We start from the raw sequence: 27,507 nt of genomic DNA on the forward strand, positions 1-27,507 counted from the left end.
TATAGCTTTTTCACTTATGTGACCTTATCAAATTAAATCTGATTTATATTGTAAATAATTGTAAATAGCTAAGTATTCACACATGCATCATTCTGGGCCAAGCTTCTTAAAGGTAGATTTCATATACAATATTCCTAGAATCTAGCAAAACAATTAGCATAATCGCTTATGTGATCAATAAATGGTTGTAGCATACAGACTCTAAGTTCCAGGTATTTTGCAAGACATTGGCATAACTGGGGTTATGTCCTCATTGATTTTATAAAATAATTGAACACTATCTCGAAAATTGTATAATGCAATCTACTCTAACCCTTGCAAAAACTTAGCACACATGAAGGAATTAAGGCCCAGGGAGATTCAATAAATTGTCCAGGCTCAAATGGTAAGTAATCAGATTTCGATAATAGGTCCTACTATAAGTGAAAATTCTCTGTATTACACCAATGTTTTCCATAGAATTCTAGACTTCATGTATAATATTCCTAGAATCTAGAACAATTAACATAATGGCTTATGTGATCAATAAATGGTTGTAGAATACAGATTCTAAATTCCAGGTATTTTGCAAGACATTGGCATAACCAGGGGTATGTCCTCATTGATTTTTAAAGGATTGTGTGTGTGTGTGTGTGTATGTGAGAGGAAGATTCAACCTGAGCTAACATCCATTGCCAATCCTGCTCTTTTTTTGCTTAAGGAAGATTAGCCCTGAGCTAACATCTGTGCCAATCTCCCTTTGCTTTGTATGTGTGTTGCCTCCACAGCATGGCTGATGAGCAGAGTAGGTCCAAACCAGGATCCAAACCAACAAGCCCTGGGCCACTGAAGTAGACCCCACAGAAGTTTAACCACTCAGCCATGGGGACAGCCCACTCACTGATTTTTTTAAAATAAATGATCACTATATCAGAAATTGTGCAATACAGTCTACTCTAACCCTTAAAAAAATTTGTACACATGAAGGAACTATGGCTCAGAGATTGAATAAATTATGCTTTCTTATAGGGTAAGTAATTAGAATTTGAGATTGGTCCTCCTACAAATCAACATTCTCCGTATTATGCCAACGTTTCTCAAGAATTCTAGACTCGTGATGCCCAGTATGGTAGCCACAAGCAATATTTGGCTACTGAGCACTTGAAATATAATGAGTCTGAACAGAGATGTGCTATAAGTGTAAAATGCACTCTAGATTTGGAAGACTTAGTGTGATAAAAGAAAGTAAAAAAATTAAGAATTTTTTTGTCGTTCACATGTTGACATAATATTCTGTGATACATTTGACTAAATAAAATGTATTATTAACATTAACTTCCCATTTCTTTTTATGCCTTTTAATACGACTACTAAATTTTTGATATTATTGTCATGGTTTTCATTACATTTATTTTGGACAAGACCATTCTAGACACCACGTAACGTCAGAGAAGGGACAAATCCATGCAAAAAAAACAAAAAACAATCACAAAATGAGGAATATGTTCACTGTCTTAAGAGTAAAGTTCTTCAGCATTTCATTGATAGGAAAATTCATTTGTGATGAATGGGAACTGAGGAAGATAAAATTGATTCAAAGAATGGGTTTGACATTACTAAAAGAGATAAGGTGAAATGGCTTTTAAGGAAGAAAAAATAGAATTATTCAATGTAGGAAATTGGCAAGGAGGATGGCAAGAAATCAATACACTTTTGTAGAACATTAAGTTTGCTGTGGAGGAGCCATAGGAGTTAAAGTAGGAAGTTATATTGCAGTCTCTCAAAGTCAGGGAGAAGAAAGTGGAGCTTCTTCCCAAAGTTATAAGACGCTATAAAAGGTTTTCTTTAATTTGTTTATTTGTTTGTTTTTAAACAGGAAAGTAATGAGAGTAGAGCTTTTGGAGTATATCAGATGGATTGAAAGGCAAAGAGAACTGAGATAGAAACAATTGAAAACTTGTGCAGTAGTAAACAGAGTATTGATGAAAATCTAAACTAGTATTATCGCAATAAGAATGAAAATTGGGAGAGTATGGTAAATTGTTACAATAAGATACACTCAATGAATAGCATTTGCTAATATCAACAGCATCCCGCAGTCTCTTCCAACATAGGCTATGGAATTGGTATACAACTTTGTAGACTACAGAGAGAATAATTGTCCCTAGCCATTCCAACCATCTGAGCTGATAGCCACTAACCGTAGTTGAATAATGACACCAAGGCTAAACTAGCTGAAGAACCATCTAGAATTGTGAAACATAAGTTATTGTTATTAAGCAATAATTAACTAATACAGAGAGGAGAGACGTAATAGATTCAGTGGAGACCTATTCTACAGGAAATGGCTGCTAAGCAGATGTATGGAATAGAGAAAAGGAAGAGTCAGAGGGGACTGTGATTTAAAGTTTAGTGAGTAGAAGAAGGACAATGCCATTATCGTTCATAGTGCAATCTAAAGACAGACTTGGTTTAGAGAAACTGAAGAGCTGATTTGGGGATATACTGAGTTTGAGGGATAAAAAAGCATTAGATATAAAGAAAGAAGCAGGGAGATTTAGGAGCTTTCGACAAGACAATGATAGTTTCAGAAATGGCACACAAAATACTTAACAACTGACTTAGCACAGATACTGACCAGTCAGAACAGATGCCATTCATGAGCAACCAGTATGTACAGGCCAAAGCACGCTGTCTGCATTATTGGGCCTGGAGAGCCGAACCCTTGAGAACTGACAAGGTACCAAGAGAGATGCTGAATCTAAAGTTACAACTTTGGGCAAGCCCACCAATCGATATGATGGGGCTGATAGGAGAGCGCATATAAAGAGGTGTCTTCGATTAGGGAGAGGAGTTTCATTACTAAAGAAATATTTTCAAAAACAGATCTAAGGAAAATTTGCAAGGATGAGAAGAGACTAGCTGGATGAAGACGAATATTAGAAAGAGAATAAGAGAGAAGACTAACTAGTTAGTGGATGACATAGGGCTGATAGTGATAAAGAGCTGGAAGCTGGAGAAGAGCATCATTTGAACTTCATACTTGACTTAGGGTTCCAAATAGCAAAACGTAATGGTTAAGAACATGACCTTAAGAGTTAGGTAAACTGTAGTTTAAATCTTTACCTTGCCATTTATCAGCTGTGTGATCCTGGAAAGTAATGATTTACTAATTTATCTATGAACTAGAAAAGGTAATATGTACTTCATAGAGTTGTTATGATGATTGAATACATTTATACAAATAAAGCTGTTATCCCAGTGCATGGATATAATAAAAGCTCAATATTTGGTTGCTGTAATGTTGTCATTATTGTATTGTGATTTTTACTGCTGGTACTATTCAAACTCCTATAAACTCATGCTCTCTTCCCACCTTCACTTATTATCACTTGGACATTCTCTCTTTCCATTCCACCCTTCCCAAATTCTAATAATACTATCTACTTTTCAAAAATATCTTCATATTCCCCGGAAGAACAGATGGTGATAAGAAGGAAACAGCAATGTTTTCAACCCCAATTTTTTCACATTTTCTTTCTTTATCTTTTTTTTTTTAACCTCTTTACAGCTTGTGGCAGATTACGTGTTGGTTTTAAAATACACTTCTCGTTTTTGGCTCATCAGTTAACTCTGAAATGCTCTTTTAATAACAAATAAGTTTTTTCACAATGCATTCTAGGATGTAATTAAAATAAAGGATAACTTGTGGACATAATATGGGGAAGCTTATTAACCTCCCAGCATAGATGGAGATATACAAGCACATTATAAGATCTACCAATGGTCAGGCATTGTCATATGTTAACTCACTTAATCTTAATTTTCATCTCAATCAATCTAAAGAGCTATAAAACTCCATAAGAGAGGCATTCAAATATATTTATATCTTGTGAAATAAAATCTGCAAACAAATCCTTGATGTCCTTGGCATCAATAACGTAACAAAAAAATAAGAACTTAAAATCATTGTTATGACTAATTTCTGTTATAGTTATCCTAAAATGGTTCTCCTCAGAAAAGATATTCACAGTTATTAATATTAATATCAATGCTCTGTTGCCCACATCTCATATTTCCTGCATTGACCTACAAAGAGGAAATTTCCCTTTATCCTAAAGCTCTAATGGTTATTATAAAGTGCCAAATGAGATGTCTTGGAAATTCTTTAAAAATATGAAATGGGACATTTGATAATGTCCTAATAAGTAATATTCCCTAATATTTGAATTACCAATAAAACATGTCCAATTTTATGAAGAAAAAAATTCTAACTCAGAATCATCCACAGGGTTGCTAGTTTCTGATGTTCTCATGTGTTTTTCTCACAATCAGTAGTAGTATATAAAAGGCATTTGTTATTTTATTTAATGTCCAGAATATGAATGACATTATAGGGGAAAGGCACTAGTACAAATTTAGGTTTTCTCTTAACAGATCAAATGCCATAAGTTCAGTCACTTAGCTTAAAGTCTACTTACATCACATCGAAGTCATGATGTAAATGAAATGAAAGAGCTGTATTAAAATGTTAAGCATAAAGCAGTAGTCAAGAAACTTGTATCTACTTCCATAGATTCCTTTCTGCCTATATAAGTATCAGTTACCTATACTGTATAAGTATCAGTTATGTACAAATGTCTTTTCCCCTATTCAAAGCAGCCTCACATCTCAGGCAGATACTGAGATATTTTTTAACATGTAAATAAACTAGCATTAATGAAGAAGGGACACTTTTTCAACTTTTATCCTTTATAGTTATTTGCCTAGATCCTTACAGTTAAATATCTTTATAACAAGCAATTTAATAAAAGTATCCTTAAAAATTTTAATGGAAGTAGCTTCAGTGTCACATCTATGCTTGTTATTTTGTCACTTATATTTATCTCTGTTTTTATTTTTTATTTTTTATTTTTTTCTATTTTCCCAGCTTTCAATATTATGGACTTTTAGGTAGTGTTATTATTATAGTACTTGGTCATTAGTGGTTTCTCTTACGGAAAAAAAGTCATAATTACTCTAAATTCTACATTGAATTATGTACAATTTTCTCACAATACTATCTCAACATCCAAAAGCCCTCCTTCCCAGAAAAAGGAAAAAGAGCCTGAACCCACTGTAAGTCACATGTAAAGGTTAGAGAAAAGAAGGAAAAGATAAGCAAGTTTGCCTACTAGATTTCTGAAATGAGACAAACATTTTGAGCCAAAGTTCACACACATTTCAAACATAAGTAGTATATTTGTGCTGCTAGAACCTGAAACTTGAGTTGTCAACAAACCTAAAATAGATTGGGCAACCCTGAACCATATCAAATCATATGACAGAAACTACTTATTTCAAGACAAAAAGCGGGGCAGGGATTATGCGATACTCAAGAAACATTAAAATACTTACCACATCAACTTTCTTATATCAGCAATCTCTAAAATCCACAGTTCAGTCTTTTTCAATCATAAAATCACAAAATCACATAGTTCTGGCTTTGCTTTTTCTTTAGCTAGGAAAAATAATCCTGGATATAAGACTTTATAGATTTTCTAGAATCCTCTTACTTTCAATATGTGTTCTTACAATCCTGTTCCAACTCTCTAAATCTAGTTTATACAAAAAGACTAATCTGAGCTCCACAGTGAGAACAGATTGGCCACTGTCACTGCTTCCCGAGCAAACCACTGTCTTCCCCCCCTGCTCAGCTGCTGCACTGCCCCCTCTTCTGAACACACTGCTCCTTTTCAGTTGTTTGCTTTCTCTTTGTCTTTCTTTCTCTTCCTACAAAAACCTCTCTCAATCTCATCTAGTCTTTTATTTCCTGAACTATTCATTTCAATCTATAGCAAAAATTTTGCTAAAATAATCTTAAAGACACAGATTAGAATATGATTTTGTCAAATTAGTTAAATAAAGTGTGTGTCTAAAAGGTCAACAAAAATCGCTAAATTGAAACCCTAATTTGAATCAAAGCTTTGCCATCCACTGTGTGAACCTTAGAGAAAACATGAAAGTTTGTAGATTGCATTTTGGTCCTCCTTTAGAAAATGGACATAATAGTATTGTTGATAAATGTGATAAAAACCAGAAATAACTAACAGCAACTAACAATATGCATTGAGAGCTGCTATGTGCCATTTCCATGTATTAACACTTTCATTCTTCACACATACATAAACGCAAGATAGAACTACGACTATACCCAGTTTTAAAAGGAGGAGACTGAGGCACTGAGAAATTAAGTGATGCAATTTGTCCATGGTCAAAGTTCAGTAAATGCTGAGACTGAAATTCAAAACCAAGCATTCTAACTTGTGGTGAGCTCTTAGGCATTACTCAGTCCTATCAGTCTGCCTCAGTGGGTTGTTATAAAAGTCAAAGAAAATATTGTATGTGAAAATATTATGGAATCTGGAAATTTCTGTTTAGCTAATATTAACATGTTTAGAAGACTGCAGAGGTGGTAAAGTTTATTCTCATATTTCTTATTTTTTAAATTTTCACTCGAATCTAAATTAATTTTCTCTAGCACAGTTTTTATTCCTGATCTCATACTCACCTACAGAATATACAGTTATTCACAAATATTTGGTGCTTCTCCCTGCAGGTGAAATATACACCCCTGTCCTATTGTAGTCGGGAATGTCCATGTGATTTGTTTTGGCTATGAAATGCAAACATAAGCAATATGTTCCACTTTGTGGCCTCTGTGATAGTTAAAGTATGTGTCAAAATGATGTTTCTGTGACAGATTGTAAAGTGATCTGATACAAAGAGTGTCCTTGTTGATCTGAGATGAACATGAGAGATAAACTTGGCATTTGTAAGCCACTGAGAAGTTTTAGTTTTTGTTACTTTCGTATAACCTATTCTATCCTGATTGGTACAACCACTAAGTACCCTTAAGCTCTTTGATTCATAAGACATTCCATATACATTTCCTTTCTTTTGGGATGAAGGAAGTCAAGGGAAGAATAGATCATAGGATCAGAGAACGTTAACATTGAAATAGACTACTGGAATAAACTAGGCCAGTGGTTTCCAGGATTTCCAGATTTCGAGTCTAACTAATCAGTATAACTTCAAAAATTTTATAAACATATTTTAACAGAAATAAACATTAAATTTAGCTTTATAAAGAAATCTACCATTTGTACATTGTTCTGGACTTTTTTTGTCATTTGGAACCCCTTATCTAAAGCTAATCTTATTTTATTGATATAGAAAACCAGATCTAGGAATGAGACAAGTAGAATTACATTTAACAAATAATCACTTTAAAAAGTAACAAAAACGTTTTTGCCTGGTAAATAGTTGTAAAAATTAAAGCAGATACGTCTTTGGCACTATCTTAGTTTTTAGCCACATCTATGATTTCTCAAGACTGGAGAAGCTATTCAAAAAACAAGTGACAGTCTGAGAGAATGTACTTTCTACATACCACAAAGAAACTATAACAAGAACATAAAATAAACTTCAAGTAATCAATAAGGAGAAAAAACTTTAAAAAACAAAAATAGATAGAAAAAGCAATATGCAAATCCTAAAAAAGGAAACCCAAATGGCCAAAAAAGCATGTGAAAGAATGCTCAATCTTGATGGTAATTTGAGAAATGCAAATTAAAATAAGAAATTATTTTTCATCTCTTAAAATGGCAAAAATGAGAGGCTTTATAATGTTAATTTTTTAGTGAGAGTGTGGTAAAGTTATTCTGAATGCAGTATTACTACTAGAGAGAGTACAAATTGGTACTATTTATGGGCAATTTTACATAACATCAAAATATAAAAATGTGCTCAAAATTCCACTTCTACTTATCTAGCCTACAGAAATATTCACCCATGTGTACAAAGAGATATGTACACAGAATTTCATTACAACATTACTCATAACAACAAAATCTTTGGAAATAAATGTCCATTACATGGGGAAATGGCTAAATAAAATATAGTATAACCATACTCTGGAAGATAATGCAACAGTTTCTTATTTTTATTTTTTTAAAGAGACAGATTTAGTTGTAATAACATGAAAAGTCATTTTGAATGAAAAAACACTTTTATAGTCATTCCAAAAATATGTACAACATTCTATATGAGCACATGTATGTATGGAAATAAATTGCATGTAAATTCACAAAGGAAATTAGTAACAGGTTCTTTCTGGTGAAGTAGGGATGAAACTCAACGGAATTGAAGTTTAATGTGTAATGTTTTAACACTTTTGAACAACAAAAATATACACATATTACATATAAAATATTTTTAATTGGGAAAAAATACTTCCCCGAAAATGTAGCAATTAATTTCATAAGCCATTTGATAAGAGCCTCTTATGTGATCTTAGTACAGTTAGTATATTCTGTAGTATTTCAATCCTTTAAAAGGCTTGCAGGGGCTGGCTAGTGGTGTAGCAGTTAAGTTGGCGTGTTCATTTTGGTTCGCCGGTTCAGATCCCCAGTGTGAACCTACGCACTGCTTGTCAAGCCATGCTGTAGCAGGTGCCCCACATATAAAGTAGAGGAAGATGGGCATGGATCTTAGCTCAGGGCCAGTCTTCCTCAGCAAAAAGAGGCGGATTGGCAGTAGTTAGTTCAGGGTAATCTTCCTCACAAAAAATAAATAAATTAAAAAAAAGAATGTTGAAATGGACAGATTATCCTGGATCATCCAAGTGGGCCCTAAATGCCATCACATTTATAAGAGAGAGGAAGAAGGAGATTCGATACACATATATAGAAGAGGCAATGTGACTCAAAAGGCAGAGAGTGCAGTGATGTGGCCACAAGTCAAGGAATGCTGGTGGCCACCAAAGCCGGAAGAAATAATGTTTCGATTTTTCCTTTGAGCCTTTGGAGATCACATGGTCCTTTTTGACACATTTTTGCTCAGTAGAAGAGATTTTGGATTTCTAGTTTCCAGAACTGTGAGAGAATAAGAGTCTGTTCTTTTAAGCCACTAAGATTGTGGAAATTTGTTACAGTAGCCATAGGAAACTAATACAAGTATGTAGTCTTTTGTATATCACTAGTTGCTTTAATCATATCACCATGGGTTTGGTATGGTAAAGCCAGGCTCAGATCAAGAGAGAGAAATCAGAAAGTTTTTCAGTTTGTTATGATCACAGTTCCCTGAGGGGAAATAGGATACCACACAGGGCCACTCAAGGGAAGCCACAAGGCAGAGGGAGAGCAGGAAATTATGGACCAGTGCCTTTTTTATGGTGTCTGTGGGGAGGAATGGGTGAGGCAGGGGAGGCAGATTTATGATGGCTAGTTTTAAGAATTTCAGTGGGCTCTGGGGTATAAGGCATTTTCTTGGTTGTCTAGCACCTAGCCCTTGGGCAATTGCAGCAGGTATATAGTGGTGTAGAGCAAGAGAGTTAACTAAGGGAGATGGTTTAGAGCATGAATTTAATCAGCTGTTCAAAAAGGAGAACCAACTGGCCTCTAGTCAGGGCCTCAAAATTGGGTCAGACAGCATTTGTAAAATATGTATTACAGTAGTCTGCTCCTTTATATTGCTAGGTGGTATTCTATTGGATGAGTGTACCATCGTTTGTTTATCCAACCACATGTTGATGGACATTTGGGTTGTTTTCATTTTTGGGTTATTATAAATAAAGATGTGAACAAGGATGAACAAGACATTTTATAGTCTTATGTTTTCATATCTCATGGGTAAATACCTAGAAGTAAAATCGTTGGTTCTTATTGTAAGTGCATGTAAAGTTTATAAATATTGCCAAACTGTTTCCAAAGTGATTATACCACTTTATACCTCCACTAGCAACCTGAGTGATGCAATCGATCCACGTTTCATACACTTGTCATTATCAGCCTTTTTAATTTTAGTAATGCCACTCTTCTGTGAGTGAAGTGATATTTCATTGTGGATAAATTTTCATTTTCCTGATAACTAAGGAGATTGACCATCTTTCTCCAAGCAATGTCCTAAAGTGTTCAGTGTTTTGATCTTACATATAGTTTGCTAAATTTATCACTAATTAGTTTATGGGTTTTGGTGCTATTTTATGCTATTTTTCAAAATTTCATTTTTCACTTATGACTACTATATAAATATATATCTTGCTAAATTCACTCATTAGTCTTAGCAGTTATTTTTTAAAGTTTCTTCATGATTTTCTGCATAACCATGACACCTGAGAATGAAGATATTTTTACTTCTTTCTTTCCAATCTATGTCTTTTCTTTTTCTTGCCTTACTGCATTGGCTAGGACTTCAAATAAAATATTAAATAGCTTGCATCCTTGCTTTTTTCTTGATCTCAGAAAGGAAATTATTATGGGTTAGACTGTGTTTCACAGCACCCCCCCAAAGCCTAATTCATATATTGAAGCCTCAGAATTGTCCTTATTTGGAGATAGGCTCTTTACAGAGGTAATCAAGTTAAAGTGAGGTCACCAGAGTAGGCCCTAATCTAACATGACTACTGTTATTATAAAAAGGAGAAATTTGGACAAAGAGACACACTAAAAGGGAAGAAAATGTGAAGGAACATAGGGAGAAGATAACCATCAACAAACCAAGGAGAGAAGCCTGGAAAAGATCCTTTCCTTTCAGCTCTCAGAAGGAACCAATTCTGTCAACACCTTGAATTTAGACTTCTAGCCTCCAGAATTGTGAGACAACAAATTACTGTTGTTTAAGCCACTCAGTTTGTGGTACTCTTTTATGGCAGCCCTAGCAAAGTAACACAGGAACATTCAATGTTTTACCAATAAGAATAACATTAGCTACAAGATTTTTGCAAATGCTTTTACCAGGTTGAAGATATTTTATTCTCTTCATGGCTTGCTTTTGAATATGAATGTGAGATAAATTTTGTTGAATGCTTTCTCTGTATCCTTTGAGACAAAGTTATTGTGGAGAATTACATCAATTGATTTTTGAATGTTTAAAAAACATTGCATTCCTGGAATAAACCCCATTTCATAATGATCTAGTATTCTATTTTATATACTGCTGAACTGAAATGTTCTCTTCAAATTTTGATATACTCTAACATCACTATTTATTTTTTTTCTAATTTCTCTTGTGATAATTTTCACCCACAGGTTACTGAGAAGTATATTATTAAATCTGCAAACATCTGGGGCATCTTTTAGATATCTTATTGTAATTCCATTTTGGCCAGAAAACATAAATTTAGTATTTGGATCTTTTGATATTTATCAACACTTATTTTATTGCCCCAAATCTGTTGACCTTGGTGTGGTAGGCAGAATAAGGGTTCCCCAACGACGTCCACGCTCTAGTCCCTGGAATTTGTGAATATGTCATGTTAAATTGCAGAGACCTTAGATGTAATTAAGGTTATACCTATTAGAATGGGGAGACTATTCTAGATTGTCCAGGGGGTTTCAATCTAATCACATGAGCCCATAAATAAAATAACTTTCTCTGGGGTTGGGGGTAAAGTGATATCAAAGAAGTTGGAGCAATTAGACTTGTTATTGCTTGGGGGTTAAGGCACACTTGGAAAACAAGAAGGAATGTAGGCAGCCTCTAGGAACAAAGACTGGCTCCTGACTGACAGTGAGCAAGGAAATGAGGACCTCAGTTCTACAACAGCAACTGAATTCAGCCAATAACCTGAATGAGTTTAGAAGCAGATTAATCCTAAGTCTGCAGGAAGAGATGCAGCCAGACTGACACGTGGATTTTGGCTCTGCAGACTCTAAGCAAAGGACCTAGCTGAGTGGCACTGTATCTGGACTTCCGATCTATAGAACTGTGAGATAATAACTGGTCATTGTTCAGAGGCAAAATTTATGGTAATTTGTTACAGCAGCAACAGGAAGTTAGTACACTTAGTTAACATTCCATGAGAACTTGAAAAAAATGTATATTCTACAATTGTTTGGTGTAGTGTTCTGTAAATGTTAATTAATGCATTAGTTTCCTATTGCATTTGTAACAAACTATCAAAAACTTAATGGTTAAGGGGTCAGCCCCGTGGCTGAGTGGTTAAGTTCGTGCCCTCTGCTTCAGCGGCCCTGAGTTTTGCCGGTTCGAATCCTGGGCGCGGACACGGCACTGCTCATCAAGCCATATTGAGGGGGCATTCCACATGCTACAGTTAGAAAGACCCACAACTAAAAATACACAACTATGTACCAGGGGGCTTCGGGAGAAAAAGGAAAAATAAAATCTTAAAAAAAAACAACGATTTAAAACAACTATCCTGAAATCTCCCTCTGCCTCCCTTTTCACCTTGAAGGATCCTTGTGGTAACAGTGGGCCTACCCGGTAATCCAGGATAGTCTCTCCATCTTAAAATCCTTAACTTAATCAACATGTGTTGAATTCCTTTTGCCATTTATGGAAAAATATTCATAGGTTCTGGGGATTAGGATATGGACATCTTTGGGGGCCATTTAACTGACAATGTTGTTTAGATATTCTATATTCCTACCAATTTTTTGTCTATCAATTACTGAAAGAGATATTTTCAAACGTCTACGTATGTATGTCGATTTGTCTATTTCTCCCTTTAATTCTTTCAGGATTTTGTTTATGAATAAGTACTTTTTTATTTCTCATAGTTTTTCTTTATGAGTTTTGACGCTATTTTGTGGATTGTATTATCTAAATATATATATTTTATGAGTATATACAATATACAAATACATATATATTTCAACTGAATTATTCATTTTATCATTAATTGCTCTATCTCGTTATGGTCTTTGTGTTGACCATCATTTGTCTGATATTAATATACCCAATGCCTGCTTTCTCATGCTTTATTTTTATGTTGTCTTTCCCATTCTCTTATATTCAATATGTATCTTTTCGCTGATAAGATGTCTCTTGTGTATAGCATGTAGTTGACTATTGGTTTTTATCAGTCCATTAACATTTCAAGTAATTATTGATATGGCTGAGCTTAAGTCTACCATTTTGCTACCTGATTTTCGTTTATCTCTTCTGTTTTCTGTTCTTTTGCTATCTTTTTCCTATCTTCTTTTGGATTTATCAAAATTTTTTAGGGTATTCTTTCCTCTATTGGATCCTTAGCCTATGTGTTTTTGTTATTTTTTTACTGGTTCCTCTGGGGCTAACATTATGCATTTCTAATTATCAGAATCTACTTAGTATGTTTTGTACTTCTTTCTAACATGTCAAACATCCAATTTTATTCTTTCACTTTCTTCTTTGCAGATGTAATAAACTTACAGCAGTATAATTCCATTTCTGTGGTTCCTGTCATATCTTTTACTTCTATGAATGATGTCAATCCATCTCTCAATGTTATTAGCTTTGTATTCAACAATTATCTTTTAAGTAAATCATGAGAGGAAAATAAAATTCTTTAGCCACTTATTTACCACTTTCCAATGCTCTTCATTCTTTTCTGTTGACCGGATTAACATTCATCAAATTTAGGATGTTTTTGGCCATTATGTCTTCAAATACTTTTTTCTGTCCCCTTCAGTCTCTCTTCTTGTCCTGGGACTCCCATGACATACATGTTGATATAGTTGGTGGTGTTTCACATATTTCTAAAGCTCTCTTCATTTTTCTTCAGTTTTTTTTTTCTTTCTGTTCTATACATTGGAAAATTTCTATGGATCTATTTTCAAGTTCATTGATTCTCCTTTTCCATCACAAATGTGCCATATAGCCATCTAATGAATTTTTCATTTTGAGTATTGTGCTTTTCAACTCCAGAACTTTGTTTCTTTTTAGTTTCAGCTTAGCTGGAATATTTTGTGTGTTGAATCATCATCATATTTTCTTTGGATACTTTAAACGTTGTTTCTTCTCATTCTTGAACATATTTACTATAATCGTTTTGAATTTTTGCTGAATCTAACATCTGTGCCCAGTCAGAGTGAGTTTCCAGAGTACAGGTCTCACTTTCCTGTTTCTTAGTATGTCTTACCATTTTTTGTTGCTATCTAAACATTTGGTTTAGGATAGAGAGTACAAAGTTCAGGGAATTCTCAAATCTGCCTTAGCATTTTCTTTCCATAGGGCCCTTTTCATTCTGTCTGGAAAATGGATATAGTTTCCTAGTCAGGCAGAAACTTGTATAGACCTCATTTCAGACTTTCCATGGCTCTTTGATTTCCAGCACCTTCCCATGAAATTTCTAGCTGGTCCACCACTTGCCACAACGGGGACCACAACATTGCACTAGCAAAGCTGTTTCCATAATATTTCCTAGAGTGTTTGCTACTTTTACTGACACTGGTGCCATAGGTTTTTCAGCCTCCATATAAAATCAATTCCACTCCAGCAGAAAGGCTGCGGGTTACCATGGCCAGGCCCACACTAATCAAGCCAGAGGATGAGATTGGTAGCAACACCAGGCAAGAGGTCAAACTCCAACTGTTCTTACGTGGAGTTATCACAGCTTCTCATTAATATACACTTATCAATTTGTTGTTATCTTGTTCAATATCCAGGATCCTGAGATGGTGGCTTTTGATACTGTGTCTAGTTTTATGCTTAGTTTTTGGACATAGAATTTGCTGATCACTTCAGACTGCATTGCCAGAAATATCACCCCTATATTTGTTTAAAAATTTAAAAAGTTTGACAAATCCAAGGTGTCTAGATAAACTTGAATCTTGATATCATGTATAATACCATGATATTCTTAATATATTTCTGTAAGCTTCATATCCTTTGTATTTGATTAAACTCCCATCCATGCCATAATACTTTCATAAATTTATATAAAAGAAATTAAAATTTATTTTAAAATGTTAAAATTGATTTCTTTACAATCAAAAAGTAAAACTTCTAAATTATGACTATACTAGTCATTGCCCAATTTTTTATTAATAATGCATACTACAAAATTCATACTAATCTAAAGAAGCTTAATGTCACTGATTCAGTTATTTCTTGCCCCACTTACTCAGTAATTGTCTTTCTAAAAATACAAAGCTTGACATGTGTTTGTTTTCCAATGATAATTTGGGAAAGTGATTATAAAACATACAGTTTATAAATTACCTCATCTCCTATCATCATTTACCCATCCAGTACCTCAAACAGTAAACCACCTCTCCCTGAGGCAAGGTCTACAGATTCAGCTGCAGAATAGGATTGTTTTGGAAGAAAGTCAATGTCAAAAGTGATCAAGCTCTTATAAAGAAACTTAGTTTGCCACACAGTCCTCACAAAGACTTCATCTTTCATGATAACATTGGAGCAGTAACAAAAAATTAGATTCCTTATTATAGTCTTTCTTTTGTACTGCACTAATTTTAGTTTCCCTAAATCTAAAGTGGGACATAGGTAACCCATCTCTCTCATAAAAATGGCATGAAGATTTTACATAATATATATATAAAATACTTTGTAATTTACCACACACACAGAGCTATAATATATAATATAGATGGCAACTAATAAATACCAGTAGTAATAGATACTTTATGTATGTGCAGGTATGTGTGCACGTTTATGACTCCTAAGCAATACTGTTGGATTGATATTACACCAAATTATAAATGTGAAAATCAAGGCTCAGAGAGATGAAGGGATTTGCTAAAATCAAGGATTCAAATCAAGACATTTAACTTCAACGCCAAAGTTCTTTTTATTACAATACTGCCTCCAGATACACGTAAAATTTTCCTTTCTACTCACAGATGTAGCCATAGTACTATTTAATATCCTTGAAGAATGGTAGCTGGCATTCACAAATAAAAATTACTGAAAAACTAGCCCTTCATCAAAGCTGACTGAAATGTCCAGAAACTATTTATACATTTTGGAAAAGATTATAGGCAAAGTGGAAAAATCCTTGAACTCCATGCGTTAAGAAAAAAAAAAACAAACTTCAAACTTAAGGGAGAAAACAGCATGCGTAACACAAAATAACAGTAATACCTCAAAGATATCTCAGTTAGAATAGAGATTAGATTTACCACCATAAGTTCTATCCTAGTTATATCATCAAGCAGATACAGAAATTATGAATGATACAGACTAGGAAAAAAAAGAATTTTTTTTATTATGCAACTTATTTACATAATGTTTTTTCTAATTATAAATCTGTATTTGGATAAATGCACAGTGTACGGCCAAGTACATTTTTAACATTAATCGCTCTAGTCTTTTTAATCACCTATTGTTAGACTAACAGGCTTGTTCATCCTAGAACCAAATCTTTTTTCAGTAAAAGGTTAAATGTTTATACTGTCCCATTTTCTTCTGTTAATACTTATGATAATATCAAACTGAGCCTCACTCACATTAAACGATTCACTTGAAACATACGCAGAAGTTGTAATTTGCTTTTTATTATTTTTAAGGGGCTTATTAAAGCAACAGTTTTCCACTTAAGTAAATTTATAGATCCTAAATTCATGCACCCCTTAATGGGAGCTAAAGATTTATCAAAACGAAACAAAAAAAAAACCCCACAATATACAATATTTCCATCACATCCCCAAATTCCCATTTCTCTTTTTAGTTTTAACCTGTCCACCCACACCTGGCCCCTGGCAACCACTCATCAGGTCTCTTTCCTATAGTTCTGTCTTGATAGAGATTCATGAAAACGGAGGCACACAGTATGTGACTTTCTGAGTCCGGCTTCATTTACTGATCTGATGCCTTTGAGATAAATCCATACTGTCACATGTATCAGTCATTACTATTTTGTACAGATTTACTACAATAGTTAAAAAAAAAATTGTGTTGTTTCCCCTTAGGAGGATGATGAATAAAGCCACCATAAAAACTCACATACAGGTTTTTATTAATCAAGTATTTATATATGGTAAAATATACACACGTAACCAAATTTACCCTCTTAATTTTCTCAGGTGTACAGTTCACTGGTATTAAATATATATAACGTTGTGCAACCATCACCATAGATCTCTATAGCTCTTTTCATCTTGTAAAACTGAAACTGTGTATCCTTTACACAATAACTCCCCACTCCTCCCTCCTCCCAGCCCCTGGCAACCATCATTCCACTTTATGTCTCTACACTTTTGACTACTCCAAGTACCTCATACAGATGGAATCATACAGTATTTGTCTTTTTGTGACTAGCTTATTTCATTTAGTATAATGTTCACCCCTCAAAGTTCATCCCTGTTGTAGCATATTGCAGAATTTCCTTCTTTCTTAAGGCTGAATAACATTGTATTGTACACATATACCACGTTGCTTATCCATTCATCTGCTGACGGGCACTTGAGTTGCTTCCACTTTTGGCTATTGTGAATAATCTTCTACGAATATGGCTGTACAAATATCACTTTGAGACTTTGCTTTCAATTTTTTTGAGTATACGTCCATAAGTTGAATTGCTGGATCATATGGTAATCCCATTCTAAATTTGCTTAGGCACGACCATACTGTTTTCCACAGCTGCTATATCATTTTACATTCCCAAAAACAGCACATAGGGTTCAATTTCTCCACATTCTCACCAACACATTATTTTCTGGGTTTTTTTGATAGTAGTCATCCTAATGAGTGTGAGGTGGTATTGCATTGTAGATTTGATTTGCATTTCCCTAATGATTAGTGATACTGAGCATCTTTTCATGTGCTTATTGGCCATTTGTATATCTTCTTTGGAAAAAAGGTGTATTTAAGTCCTTCGCCCATTTTTGAATAGCGTTGTTTGGTTTTTTGTTGTTGAGTTTTAGTTGTTCTCTATATATTCTGGATATTAATCCCTTAACAGATATATGATTTGCAAATATTTTGTCCCATTCTGCGGGTTGCCTTTTTCCTCCATTGAGGGTATCTTTTGGTACAAATTTTTTAAATTTTCATTAAGTCCAACTTGTCTATTTTTTTTCTTACCTGTGCTGTTGGTGTCATATGCAAGAAATCACGGCCAAATTCAATGCCATAAAGCTTTTGTCTTATGTTTTCTTCTAAGAGTTCTATTGTTTTAATTCTTAAATTTAGGTATTTGATCCCTTTGGAGTTAAGTTTCGTACATAGTGTTAGGTAAGGATCCAAATTCATTCTTTTACATGGGGATATCCAGTTTCCCCAGCACTATTTATTCAAGACTGCCCTTTCCCTACTGAATGGTCTTGGCATGCTTGTCAAAAACCATTTCAACGTTTATAAGTGAGAGTTATTTCCGAGTTTCCCAGTCTATTCCGTTGATTTACATCTGTCTTTATGCCAGTACCCCACTGTTCTGATTATTGTACCTTTGTAGTATATTTTGAAAATCAGGCAGCGTTAGTCCTCCAGTTTTGTTCTTCTTTCTCAAGATAGTTTTGGCTATTTGAGGTCCTTTGAGATTCCATATGAATTTTAGTATGGGTTTTTCTATTTCTCAAAAAAAGTCACTGGGACTTTGATAGGGATTGCATTGAACTTGTAGATCATTTTGGGTAGTATTGACATTTTAACACTATTAATTCTTCCAGTCCATGAACATGGGATGTGTTTCCATTTAGTTATGTCTTTTTCAATTTCTTTCAGCAATATTTCATAGTTTTCATTGTACAAGTCTTTCATCTCCTTGGTTAAGTTACTTCCTAAGTATTATATTCTTTTTCATTTGATAGAAAATGGAATTGTTTTCATAATTTGCTTTTCAGATTGTTCATTATTAGTATGCAGAAATACAATTTTTTTTTTCTGTGTTGACTTAGGATCCTGCTACTTTGCTGAATTCATTTATTAATTCTAACAGTTTTTTGAAGAATCTTTAGGGTTTTCTACATAAAAGATCATATCTACAACTCTATAGGAAAAAAGCCCAAATAAATCAATTAGAAAATGGGCAAAGGACCTGAATACACATTTTTCCAAAGAAGACGAACAAATGGGCAACAGATACATAAAAAGAGCATCATGATTAATCACAAAGAGAATGTAAATCAAGACCACAATAAGCTATCCCCTTACACTTGTTAGAATAGCTATTATTAAAAAATAAGAGATAACACTGGCAAGGATGTGAAAAAAAGGAACCCTCGTACACTATAGGTGGAAATGTAATCTGGTACAGCCACCATGAAAAACAGTATGGAGGTTTCTCAAAAAATTAAAAATAAAACTATGATATGATCCATCAATCCCACTTCTGTGTTTATATCCAAAGGGGGTAAAACACATTCTCTAGAAGAGATGTCTGTAATCCTGTGTTCAGTGCAGCATGATTCACAACAGCCAAGGTATGGCCTGCTTTGCCAGGGCAGGGCAGGGCAGCTGGATAGTGATTCCTCCAATAAGAGACACCTTGGAACCTTGGTTCTGAAGAAACTAGGGACACCAGGCAGCAAGTCCAAATGTGGTCTGATGGTCACCAGTGTGCGGCTGCTGTCTTTTCAGGATTTTCAGGAGGTGGGTTCACTCCACCATGGAGGTTATGTACATGATTGTGGCCAGGCCCTAGCACCCCAGGCCTGGAAGGCTCCAGCTGCCCAAGGTCTGCTGAAGAGGAGCCTACTGTGCATGTGCATCAGCATACTACATGGTTGCCAGGGATCTGAACAGGACAAAGGCCTAGACAACTCCAGGTCACAGGAGCCAGTTTTTGCCTTAAAGGAGTATGCCTAATCACAAGCCCTAGGATGCACAAATGTTCATATTTCCCCTGAGAGCACAGCTGGGTGATACAAGACTGCCTTGCCAGGGCAGGGTGGCTGGCTGGTGATTCCTTCAATAAGAGGCACCTGGGAACTTGGCCACATCCAGGGTAAAACCAAGAAATAGGTAAATGCTTAAAGCTTGTATTTAAAAAGTACTGTAGCAGTTCTAAGCAGTTTTTGCTTGGCTCTATGCTGGGCAGTGAAGAAGCCCCCTTAATCCCTGGCCCAAGGACTGAGCAGATGTTCCTGCAAAATCTGTGGTGAAAAACCAGAACTTACTTCTGTCATTTTGCTTATTTGTTTTCCAGTATGCCTTATAGATTTTTTTGTCCCTCATTTCCTGCATTACTGTCTTTTGTTTACTTGATTTTTTGTAATGAAATGTTTAAATTACTTTCTCATTTCCTTTTCGTGTATTTTGTAGCTCTTTTCTTTATGGTTACCATGAGGTTTACATTTAACAGCCAAAAGTTATAACATTAATTTGAATTTATGCAAGTTTAACTTCAGTAACATAGAAAAACTCTGCCTTTACAGTTCTGTTCCCACTCCTTTTGTTTGCTGAAGTCCCCAAAATTATATCTTTATACATCATGTGTGCCAAAACATAATTATTTTACATGCATGTCTCTTAAATTATGTAGAAAACATGAGGAGTTACAAACCAGTTACAATAATATTAGCTTATAAGCTGATTTTTAAAATGTATTAGTCTCTTAAACCAGGTAGAAAACAAGTGTAGGTACAAGTCACTATTATAATACTAGCTTTTATAATTCTTGTATAGAATTGTTGGTTTCTTCATTTAATTTTTGGCAGAATTTACTAGTGAAGCTATTTAGGCCTTAAATTTTATTTGCAGAAGATTTTTAAGTACAAAGTATATTTATTAAATAGATATAGGATTGCTGAGGTTATCTACTTCTCAAATAACCTTTGGTAGTTTGTCACTTTCAAGAAATTGGCTCATTTCATCTAAGTTGTCAAATTTATGGCAACAAATTTGTTCAAAACATTTCAATCTGATCGTCTTACAATTTGGGGAGACTCCTTTTTTCTTTGCAGTCTGGCTAGAACGTTTTCAATTTTACTGATCTTTTTTAGAAACTAGGTTTGTTTATAATATTTGCTATTGTTTTCTGTTTACAAGTTCACTGATCTATGCTTATTTTTATTATTTCCTTTTTCTGCTTGCTCTGGATTTGCTCTTCTTTTCCTAGTTCCTTAACGCGGAAGGTTAAATCATCAATCTCTGATTTTTCTTTTTCTAATATAAGCAAATTCCGTTTAAACACTCCTTTAGTTGTATCCCATAAATTATGTTGTTCTATTTACATTTTCCTTCAATTCAAACATTTTCTAATTTCTCAAGAATTCTCTTTTGACCCATATATTATTTAGAAATCTATTTTTTAATATCCAAAAATGTGAAGATTTTTCATTTTTTTCTGTTACTGATATCTAGTTTAATTCAGCTAAGGTCAGAGAATATACTTTGTGTGATTTGTTAAGGTTTTGAATTTGTTAATGTTTTGTGGTACAGAATCATGTCTTCCAAATGAGTCACTGTTGCTTACCTGGGGGGTGGGGGGGTGGGAAGAAAAATCTTTTTGCACACAAAGACAGATACAGATATAGTTTAGAAACAGACATAGTACATTGTGGTATTAAAATTTCATGTGCGGTGATTATGGATAAAAACGTCTAAAAATGCTCCTTTGGTAGAGGGGTGAATAATGAAGAAATGGCTGAGAAACATTCAATTAGAGATGTTCCACTATTTTATTTTCATTTAAGTTGTAATATATTTGTCATTTAGGAAAAAAAAAAAAATATATATATATATATATAAAAAACAGACCCCATGTCCCAAGGCCCATATTTAACAGATGTTAACATTTTCTAAAAATATTCTTCAAATATCTTATTTAAAGAAAAATACAATATATACAGTGCTACCCACTCAAACCTCAATCTTGTTCCCTTCCATCTTTTCTTCCAAAGGAAGATATTCAATATCTTCATGAATATTACATAATAGTATTTTGTGTATATATTTTTCTAAGCTCTTAAAAGTTTCATATTTGAAGAATATATATATATCAATTAGAAATAAAAAATGGTATTTGATTACACAGAAGAAATTTTAACCTTTTAAATTATGACACAGCACCGATATACCACTTATGATACTTATAATAATACCAGGTGCCTAATAGATACTGATTCCTTTCCTTTCTGTTCAAACACTTAATATCTCTCAATATTGATTTTGGAAGAGTCTCATTTGCACAACAAATACTTTCAAAATCCTCTAAAATAGCAATTTGAATGCTACTCCCTTTTGTTTGGATTTATCTAATTAGGATTATGCTGATTCTGTTAATGTTACTAAAAGTAGGAACCAGAGCCATGATTGGACTGAAGTGAGGAGCATTTGCATTACTCTGAGTGTCTCCTTAAATTTTCCACCCTAGGTGCCTTACTCGCCTTAAATTAGTCCAGCCCTTGTAGAAGGCATAAATGGAAAAGCACCACATGGCAAGAAGAGTTTTACATATTGTATATTGTAGTAAAACACTTGTTTTTGGCTGCCAAGTACCTAGTTTCTCTCTTGATTTTACAGCGCTATGCTTTTCCTTTAGAGAACAAGCCCTTTCTCAACCCTCATGTCATGTAGTTTATATAAAACTTCACTCCTCACCTCAGGGGTGACATATTTGACCCACATTTGGCCAGTTAGTGCCAAATCCCTCCAGCAAAATAAAAAGGAAATAAGTACTTTATTGTTTAAAGTAACTGAAAAATTCAATGATAGACAGCTGTTAGGGCTGCTTTTACTATAGGCTCAAATTATCAGTACTCCATCTCCATGACTCTTTTCTTTAACTCATGGATCATAATGAGCTATCATCATGATAACTGTCAGGATAATGATTACCAGCTCCAAATACAGCTCCACCCAGGAAAAAAAAACAAAAACAAAAAAATTTCTGTACAAGCCCAGGAAACCCTTCTAATTGAACTCACTTAGGTCATACGCTCAATTTATGAAGTCGGCATGAGGTTGGGATGGTTGCACATCATCCATAAAGAGGTTAATTCCTAGACACCAAAGTTCCTAAATTTGTCAAATAGTCTCATACTTCAAGTGCGGCAATGAAGCAATAGAAGCGCCGAGCATCTCAGTCATAATCAAGGTGATAAGATGACTCAAGTTTTTTCTAAGACCTCAGAATCTTTACATCACCTTGGGGACTGAGGTGAGTTGAAAACCACCACAAGAGCTAATGCTTAATGGTTACTGAGAACTTGATTTTTTATATATATACACACACACATACACAGACTTGTTTTAAGTATTTTATATTCATCAAATCATCTTTATAACAAACCTAAGGTAGCTATTATTATTATCTTCATGGAAACTGATAGAGAAGTAAAGAACTTGTCCAAGTCCATAAAGCAATTAAGCCATAGACACAAGACTTGAATCTAGAACCTATACCTGGTAAAACCACTATAATACACCGTTTCTCAGTAAACTATTTAGGCTGCATTTCCTGTCACTGTGACAGCATGGGGACTCAGAGTTTTATCTGTCGATTTTTAAAAACATTGTGTTTTTGCACACCTAATAATTAGCTATTGGCTCACTACTCCTGTCATAATTCTTGATCATTTCAAAATCCACTTAGACGATCCTTTCAATACCCGAGTTTCTCAATTTCTTGAGTTCATCTCTTTCCATGACCTCTCTTTCACTCAAGTATCATGTTCATATCCTAGGACTTAGTCACTTGTTACTGTACTCTCTCTAATATTGTCAATTTGTCACCTTACCGTCTTATTTCAACCTCCCAAATCTCTAGTTCCTACTTCTAGTAAATAACTGCAACTCATCTTTAACCATACTGCAATCTACAGTTGATCATATCATTTCTCCACTGTCTCAACGTCCTTCATTTTCTCACTTTGCTTTTTACCCAGATTTCTTTCCATGTCACTCCTTTATAATCATTCCCCTGAATATACCAACAACACCTCTTCCTTTCCCCTCTTTGTTGTATTCATCTAGGAAAATTCCAACTCTGGTTAAATTTGACTCTGTGTCGACTCAGTGATAGTACCAAGGCTAAACATAACTGGAGAAAAACACAAAACCATGTTGACTGGTCTCACTTAAATTAACAACCATGGACTTGAAGTGGGCACTTTAAGTACTGTCTAGTAATCCTTCTAAGAGTCTATTCACTCTTCCACTTTCCTAAATGTCTATTTTACACCTTCTTTTCTTTCCTCAATCCAACACTTTTCCCTCTTCTTTATGACCTTGCTTCCTATTTCACTAAGAATATATAACAAAACTTTTAACATTCTCCTACTATATATTCCAAACTATGAATCTCTAGACCTACACAATCAGCCCTCCTCCTATTGCTACTAATGAGCTATATGCATGTACATCTTTAAAACTAATCCTTTTATTTGGACACCAATGTATGGCTCCAGTAATATCCCTCTCCTTCCTGTATCATGTGCTTTTTTTCTCTACTGGATATTAGTTCTATTAGCATACAAACCTGCTCTATCCTCAATCTTTATAAGACCAAACAAAGTAAAAACAAAAACCTTCTTGATTCTATACCCTCTTGCATTAACAGCCCATTTCTCTATTCCCCTTGAGAGCAATATTCCTTAACAGAGCTGTCTTCAATTCTCACTACATTAAATTCCTCTTTACTATTCTCTTGAATACCTCCTTTCATTCTTTCCATCATCAGATCAGTTGGTCAAAGTCAAGGTCACAAATGTTGCTAAATCCAATGTTCAATCCTCAGAACTCATCTTTCTTGCATCATCAACAGAGCAGACATATCTGATCACCTCTTCCAACTTGAGATCTTTTCTTCTTTTGGCTTCTACCTATTCCTCCTCAGTTTTCTTTAATGGTTCCTTACCTACTTGACATCTATAAACATTAGCATGTTCTAGGGTTCACTTCTCCATACTTCTAATTCCTATCTTTAAAACTCTCATTGTCCTTATTTCACAATGCTAAGAGTAAAAGATGGGAAGTTGTGACTTACAACAGCATTCCAACAAAGACCCACGTCTTTGGGCAGTGACTCTAAGGGGAAGCTGTTATTACATACTCATAGGAGAATATCAATAAGAATAAATTAAACAAAATACATCAAAATGTTCCTGCTTACATACAGCTGAAACTAATTTCACTAAGAGAACAGAATAATTTTATATGGAAAATATTTACACCTTTGAGTGATATTTTGAAAGATTTAAGGGCACAAAAATGGAAGATTAAATTAGAGCAAGGATACAAATTCCCTAAACTGAGAAAAATCCTCCACTGTTAAACACACAAAACAAAAAAAACAAAACTCAAACAAAACCACTCCTAACATAATCAGAAGCCGTAAGATTACTATTTAAAAAAGTACATAAGCAACTGCATTGGTATCCAGATAAGACTGAAAAAAGAGGAGTACTTGTAATCATAAAGGAAATTTATATTTAGCATTATAAAATTACCTTAATAAAAAAATCTATGTAATTATCAAGTTATACTTTTCTAGATGTATAAAACAACAATAAAGAAAAGTTAGGAACATTATTTTATTGGAAAGAAAATAATTTATTATATATGAGATGATTAAAATACATGTAATATATCTCCAATAAACTGATTTAAATGCATATAGATTTAATTTTTAAATACACTTTAAAAGCTGTTACGCACAGTTCCATAGTCCAGGTGGTCATTTTTATCTCCTCAAAGTTGGAAAGCACTTGAAAGATATGAAATTCAAAAGGAACCTAAAACATCATAAAAGTTCATTAAAAATAAGCATGATTATATAAAACAGTTAATTTAAAGCAACTAAAAGCTAAAACATTCATATTTAGAAAATTAGTGAATCATGTCAGTACAAAATTTTAATCGTCTAAGTAAACAGCTTATGCAGAAACTGTAATTTACAACATTAAAAAATAAAAATTTTAACAGTGCCTATAGGAAAAAACAGCAGCAATTTCAATATCTATAACTTTTTGTACTCTCAGGGTGATACCAATTAACAGAATTTTGAAATGTTTCCATAGGACTATTAATAGCAGGATTTTCAAGAAAGAAATGCAGAGCCTCCAACACCTTATTTTCCTATTTATATAAAAGGTTAGATGGCTAGGCTAGTATTAGGCACCTAACCATTTTAATCTAACAAAGCAGTATCCAAACTGGTCAGTCCTTAGAACTACCAAGGAAATCTGTTCAAATTAGATTCTTGGTACCACTCCCAGAGATTCTGATTTACTAGTTCCAGGATAGAGTTCAGGAATGTATGCATAAAAGTCCTTCCTCGATGGTCCTCAACCTTGAATGCACATGAAAATCAAAACTTTCAGAGGTTTCAAAAATTCTAGTATCTCTGTTATACTCTAGACCAATTAAATCAAAACTCCGGGGAAGGAACCCAGGCATCAGTATATTTTTTTAGCTTTCTTTTTTTAAAAATCAGTATCTCTTTAAAAGTTCCATAGGTCTTTCTAATGTGCAGCCAAGATAGGGAACCACTGCTCTGGGTGGTTCTGGGCATCAACTAGTCTGGAAACCACTGTTCTTACATACCTACCAGGATTGTTTCTTTTCACTTAATGTGCTATACTGAGTCAACATTATGTCTTCTCCCCTCTGTTATTTATTTCTTATTCCTTTTGTTTAGAAAAAGAAAGGAAAGAAGATACTTCTACTTGCTATATATCTCAAAGGAGATTTCAATAAGACGACCTCAGAAGTAAGGTCTGCTTACTCTTACTTGGAATTCACAAAGAAAACCAGCTATTTAAATTTTCAATATACGTACTTTTCAAAAAGAAAAAACTGTTTCCCCAATCAAATTTTACAACACGTTATATAGAACACCTAACCAGATACATCATAAAACAGAAATTACGTGTTACTGAATTAGGTTTAGAAAATACATAAATAGAAAAAAACAAGACTAAATTCTGTGTCAAAGCAAATGTTTACATTCTTCAAGTAAGTTGACCTGATTCACTAACTTTCCTTGGAAAATTTACATAATCTAAAGCACTGCATAGAAAAGTCAGCAACTAATCTTTAAAAATACATAAAATATTTGTTCAATCAACAGATAATTTTAAAAATATTTCATTTCAAAAAATTGTAAAAAATTATTGTTTAATCTAGATCAATGGGTGGGGGAGGGACAAAACATTTCTAGGAAAAACAGAAAACACTGCCCCAAAAAGGATACAAGAAAGGATACACTTTGTATGACAGTATTACAGCAGTATTTACGCAGGAATGCTTCTAAAGAAGAACAGCAGAACGCAGTTTAATTTTTTTTCTTATTTTTCACATTAGATTTGCAAATAAATTTTTTTTAAACACACACTGAAAATCGTTTATTTTTAACTATTCTTCTAAGGTACCTGTAAAACTTCTGACTACACCAGTATAGATACAACAAAATTCAAATGTTCATGGCATCTCCCAAAAGGAATAAATATTAAGCAAACTTCTCTTATTTAGTTATATGATTTTTTTTCAGCTTAACAGCAGTAACTCTGACCCATTTACTTCATGTTCTTCCAGTTTACAAAGGCAGAAAGATTTAAAATAAACGACAAAAGAAATACATTTTCAGTCATCTTTCTTAAATCAAACACTGTGAGATAAACTTTAGAGTTTAAAGTGCTTAAATCTACCATTTTTAATCGTTAAATTACTTAAGTACGCATTAAAATTACATATTTGAAAGGTAAAATATTTCATTCCACAAAACAATATGTATATACTTCTGTGAAGTGTACAATTAGTAATTAGCAAAGCAAATTCTCAGATGCCAACAAGGGTAACCAACTTGTCCTGGCTTGGCAGACACTGAAAGTCCAGTGTCCCAGAAAACCCCTCCTAGGAAAA

The 27,507-nt window shown here is 33.9% G+C and overlaps 2 protein-coding genes across 8 annotated transcripts in view; both read right to left on the reverse strand.

Annotated features, from left to right (window-relative positions):
* The window catches only part of LOC103555033 (pancreatic alpha-amylase), a 36,023-nt gene extending 10,583 nt beyond the window's left edge, over positions 1 to 25,440 (reverse strand). The window contains exon 1 of one of the 2 annotated variants that reach the window (XM_070608074.1): positions 25,303 to 25,440. The gene's annotated coding sequence lies outside the window, so the exon portion shown is untranslated. Of the gene's footprint in view, positions 1 to 5,376; positions 5,716 to 25,302 lie in introns of those variants that run through there. The other variant, XM_070608075.1, reaches the window with a different exon arrangement.
* The window catches only part of RNPC3 (RNA binding region (RNP1, RRM) containing 3), a 54,593-nt gene that overhangs the window by 1,706 nt on the left and 25,380 nt on the right, over positions 1 to 27,507 (reverse strand). The window contains exons 15-17 of one of the 6 annotated variants that reach the window (XR_011536809.1): positions 26,840 to 26,895; positions 26,195 to 26,266; positions 25,160 to 25,379 (exon numbers count right to left, since the gene is read on the reverse strand). The gene's annotated coding sequence lies outside the window, so the exon portion shown is untranslated. Of the gene's footprint in view, positions 1 to 25,159; positions 26,896 to 27,507 lie in introns of those variants that run through there. The other 5 variants (XR_011536808.1, XR_011536807.1, XR_011536810.1 and 2 more) reach the window with 5 other exon arrangements.

Source organism: Equus przewalskii, unplaced genomic scaffold, assembly GCF_037783145.1.
Source record: "Equus przewalskii isolate Varuska unplaced genomic scaffold, EquPr2 ChrUn-13, whole genome shotgun sequence".
NCBI classification, from domain to species: Eukaryota; Metazoa; Chordata; class Mammalia; order Perissodactyla; family Equidae; genus Equus; species Equus przewalskii.